Raw genomic sequence first — 5,829 nt, forward strand, 5'->3', positions numbered from 1 at the left:
TGTCCTAAGAACACTGTTTAGCATGACCCTTTTTTTAAATCCTACAAATCACTTTGTGCCCACAAAAAGTAACTTAGTTTATCCACTTAAAGATGCTCTAAGGATGACTATTAAAATCTTATCATGAGAAGTATTAGTAACTAATCACAACCATTAAGCATCCACAATGGAGCTACTCATTTTTTAGCACTTAAGTGGGCCCCACATTTACACATCATTTATTTATCATTTTTTTAATAATAGTACATAATAAGTACATAATCTCTCCAACTCAAAACCTCTTCAAAAGTTCTAAATTGGTCCCACTAGTAACACATCTATCCAATAACTCAACATCATTTTAAATGGGTCCCACAAAAATTATTTAGGTACTATGTCTTATTGTAGAACTAGTACCTATTAGGTACAATTTTGCTTTTGCTCCAATGGGAGTACCTATTAGGTACTAGTACTTAAAAATATAAGTACCACCATTGGAGGTGGTCTAAATCTTTTCATGAGAAGTATTAGTAAGTAATCACAATCATTAATTAATATTAAAATCAATGGTCAAAATTTGGAGTAACTCAGTCCCATAAGTCATAATTTAACTGACAAAAAATGTCGAAATTGTTAGGCCGGACGTCGTGACCCAGGTTCGAACCCGGAATCTCACAATTTTGTGAGTTTAATTTCAGTGGATTTACCACTTCATCTATGTACCGGGCCATGGACCAGGGTGTGATTTGTTAAGGCCCAATACGAAAAAGCCCAATGGGAGCATCTAAAGGAGAAGCGTGAAAACAACCATGAAAAACACATGATAAGCATGATCCACCATGACTTGGAGAAGAAGGAAGAAACTTGGAGAAGAAGGAAGAAGCTTGGAGAAGAAGGAAAAAGCTTGAAGAAGAAGGAAAAGTAACCGCCCACTACCCATGAATTCCTCTCCAAGCAAGGCGGTTATCAAGCAACAAGAGGGAGATGTTTTGTCTATAAATAGGATCTTCTTCAAGAGAACAAGAGAGGCTCTCATTCTGAGAAACCACCATACTTTCATTCTTGTAAAGACACAATTCTTTCAATCTTGTAAAGAGAAAATATTTTTTCCTCTAATCATACTTGTATCCATTATCAATCTTGAATAATACAAACCCCCTATGTTTTTTACCAGAACATTTTGGCGCCCACCGTGGGGCTGCGGTAAAATCATTTGATCCCAGCCTACCACAGCAAACTAGACAAAAATCAAACATCTCCACATGGCTGGAGAACACGGAAATACACGACAGAGAAGAAAAAACCAAAGAAAACGGTGTTACTGACGCAGAGAGAAACAGTCGGTTGACAAGAGGTGATGCGAACCAATTCCGCCCAGGTGCTTCCAATCCTTTATTTTTGTTTGCAATGTCTTAAAACTATACTATTCTGACAAATGTTTGGATTTATTTGGCTTCAATTTACTATCACCGATTAAAAGTTCTGTCTTCATCCTTGAGTAATTTGAAGTAATTTAAGCCACATGAAATTAATTATATGGAGGCCAATGAGAAGACAAGATTAGATTTACATGCTGATGTTATAGCTTTCATCTTGATAAAGGCTAGTTCTACGCTTGTTATCAGGATACTGATTTGGATGTTTTAAAACAAAAATAAAAACATAAGAGATTTAACATACTTGGTTTGATTCTATGGTGGTTTCTAATTCAATTCAGTTCATTCATTTGTTGCCTCTATTTTTAATTTGATTCATTCATGTTTAATTTTGGGTGATCAATGGCGTGGATTTGAGTCTGCCGTCTCGCCGAACTGTTGTCGCAATCCAACGTCGTCGTCTCGCTGCCAAATTGTCGGTGGCGCAACTTCACTCATCATTGTTTCAAATATGGACGTCACTATCAGCGAAATTATGCAACTATGAGAATTGAACACATAAATAAAAACAACATCAGTTCATTATCCAAGTGATATCCATACAAGCTCTGCACCTAGTTATTGTACAAGCTGATTATATTTTATCTGTGGACAAATACTATTTGATAAAGCTTGGAATAAGAAAAGGTCAAATACAACTTCGAAGATCAGATCCGTCACGTTTGAAGTGAAATGATGTCGCCGTAGTCGATGTGAATCTAAATTCTCCAACTCGCCGAACTGGCGCCACAACGACTTACCGTCCAACATCGTCATCTCGCCGTAGAATTGTTTTTCTTGCTAGGCGACTCCCGATCCAGGTGTTAACGTTCTTTTCCTCTAACTTACAATTTAATCATATAGTTCTCGCTCTCTCTATTGTGATAATATATTATTTGTGTATATATATGTTATCAGTTTTATTAACATAGTTAATTTATAGTTCATGAATCACATTCTATCGCCATCTATAATAATAATAATAATAATCTCATCAATGAGTAAAAGAAAAGAACATCGGTACTTATGTATTTCAAGGTTAACAATCACTAGAATGAGACTTGTTTTTCTTTTGGTGTGCCACTTTACAAGATCTAAATTCAAGAATCGCTGTTCTATTTGGTTCAAAACTGTTTGTGCTTATTTGATATGTGATATCTTTAATCCTGCTATAAATTATTCTAGCACACGATAAAATATTTTGTGTGATTGTATGAACTAACTTTCTTAAGACCTCATGTAAACATTTCCAACATGAAAGAACTTTTGCATGAAAGAACTTCAACTCTGATAAGTAAGTCAACACTTTAAATTAAAATGACCAAGACAAATATAACCAACAGAGAAAGTATAAAAATTTTCATATGTTTATAACATTTTTTCGGTTAAGAACTAAATCAGTATTCTTCTTACAAAGTATTTTGCTTTTTACTTATAACTAACATGAATATGCTTTCTCTACATATCACATTTTTATTTGTTTCGTTTATCGATTAATTAAAATTAGTCATACATGCAAAACTAATGGAATATATGAGACTTATTAGCCGACCTGTTTTTAGTGCAGATACTTGAAGCACTTGCTATAATGTCACCTTCTTTGAAATTTATTCTTTTGAAATCTTGATTAGGAAATTTAGTTTATTCATCTATGATTTCTATTTTGATTCATTGATGTTAATCATAGTGCAGGACAACGAACAAATGTGGAAAATTAACATGAAAATTCAATAATTATCACTCGGCGAGATAGAAGCCGCCAACTAATATTTCAGGTTGAAGCATATTCTGCGATGACTACCGCAAAGGAACTCAGTCTCGCCACGCCAAAACATAATTATTTTTTCTTACTAGGCGAGGAACGCCGCAACAAACCGCCCATAGCGGTATCATTTTCGTTTGTTTTATTTTTCTTATATTATTATTGTTGAACTTCTAATGTATCAAAGCTTATTTGCAGCAACCTGATTAAGTCACGGGCTCTGAATAAAAAGAAGAAACAAGGTTGCAAGGCCTTGGCGTTACCTGTAAGTCTTACGAGTTGGGTACGTCAGAAAAAGAAAAATCAAACAAGGTTGCAAGGCCTTGGCGTTACCTGTAAGTCTTACGAGTTGGGTACGTCAGAAAAAGAAAAATTAAACAAGGTTGCAAGGCCTTGGCGTTACCTGTAAGTCTTACGAGTTGGGTACGTCAGAAAAAGAAAAATCAAACAAGGTTGCAAGGCCTTGGCGTTACCTGTAAGTCTTACGAGTTGGGTACGTCAGAAAAAGAAAAATTAAACAAGGTTGCGAGGCCTTGGCGTTACCTGTAAGTCTTACGAGTTGGGTGCGTCAGAAAAAGATACAGCAAAGAAAGGCGAGATTATCAACACCGCCAGAAGAAGCTTACACACAGTCAAAACAAGGCGATTCATTATAACGTCAAGTCATAAAATGTTAAAGGCGAGGAGGACACAACCAAATCGTTTGTAACGCCAGCAGAAACAGTCTGCATGCAGCGAGACAAGGCGACATATCGCCATATTAGTTACAATCGCCAAAAAGGCAACAGGTATAAAGTTATTCATAAATAATATATAATTATATTCAAAGAGCTAAAGACATTGCAGGTGCAAAGTTAAAATTTTTCAAAGGCGAGATTATTTTCAACACCAGACACAAAGTATAGTGGAAGGGCGACTCCGAGCAGCGCCAATTCTTTTTAAATCGCCAAGAAGTTACAAAATAAGGCGTGCAAGCCTGGCAGTACGAAAATCAACTACAACAAAGAAGTGGCGAGACAGATTACGCCAGAATACTTACAATCCTCAAATATAGAGTGTCAAAGAAAATAAGAAACTCATGTTGAGTAGAAGAAGCAGAAGTACAGACCAACAAAGCTACTAGCCTCAAAGTTTCAATTTGATTTCAAGAAGACAAGGAGGGACGAATCACGAAAGATGAAGAGGCGAGATTGGTGACAACGCTAGCTTGAAAATGCAAATACAATGAAAAAAGAGGAAGGGCGAAGTTGCCAAGAAACAATGACAACAATATTCAAAGCCACAAATGGCGTACATCAAGATATTCAAAAGTCATAGAAGGGCGCACAAATTATCTAAGAAATATCAACAACAAAAGGAAGGACAAGACGACAAGCACACAAATAGTATGAGTCAGCAACAAATAGGCGACATAGAACCACGCCGAGACATAATAATCGCCAAGTTACTTCATTCAAAAGCACTTCGCCTTCTTGAAGCCTCGTGCTTGGGGGGCTGTGTACCGGGCCATGGACCAGGGTGTGATTTGTTAAGGCCCAATACGAAAAAGCCCAATGGGAGCATCTAAAGGAGAAGCGTGAAAACAACCATGAAAAACACATGATAAGCATGATCCACCATGACTTGGAGAAGAAGGAAGAAACTTGGAGAAGAAGGAAGAAGCTTGGAGAAGAAGGAAAAAGCTTGAAGAAGAAGGAAAAGTAACCGCCCACTACCCATGAATTCCTCTCCAAGCAAGGCGGTTATCAAGCAACAAGAGGGAGATGTTTTGTCTATAAATAGGATCTTCTTCAAGAGAACAAGAGAGGCTCTCATTCTGAGAAACCACCATACTTTCATTCTTGTAAAGACACAATTCTTTCAATCTTGTAAAGAGAAAATATTTTTTCCTCTAATCATACTTGTATCCATTATCAATCTTGAATAATACAAACCCCCTATGTTTTTTACCAGAACAATCTAAAAAAAAAAAAATTGGAGTACCTCTTGGAGTCAACCGATCTCCTCTCTATGTATAAATAAAAAATAAAAAAAAAGGAAAATGTTAAATAGTGCACCCGGTGCATTAATTAAATACATAAATAAGATAATTTTGTCTTGAAACTCGTGCATTCAATGCATTGAAAGTGTAAAAAATTATTTTTATTGACATTAACTTTATGTTTAATTTCTATTTTTGGTATGCTTAACAAGTACACCGGATGCACTGTTTAACATGACTCATTGGGTCTTGCTAACGAGTGCCCTGCACTCTTTAAATATTCCATTTAAAGAAATTTTTTATTCAAAAAATTAAACACTACAATTTTCAATACATTGACTTTATACATTCCCATAAAAAATTTGTAAAAAACTTACTATTTAAATTCTTAAAAAGTACTTCCGTCAAAAAAAATTCTTAAAGAGTACTTGGAGCACTTGTTAACATTTGTAAAATAACATATAGAATTGTTCATCCTATTTTTATAACAATATTGTTCATCCTATTTTTTTAACAATTTAAGCCTAGTATATTTACAATTTTTTAATTTGGTAGTTATCGCACATTTTCTCCAATTTTACAATGACGTGATTAAATTGAATGACATAATATCTCTACTTTTGCCAGAATGTATATTAGCAATTTTAAAAAATAAGAAAAATAAAAGAGCACATGATCCATTGACTTTCCTT

This window comes from Trifolium pratense, linkage group LG2 (assembly GCF_020283565.1).
Source record: "Trifolium pratense cultivar HEN17-A07 linkage group LG2, ARS_RC_1.1, whole genome shotgun sequence".
In the NCBI taxonomy this organism is placed as follows: Eukaryota; Viridiplantae; Streptophyta; class Magnoliopsida; order Fabales; family Fabaceae; genus Trifolium; species Trifolium pratense.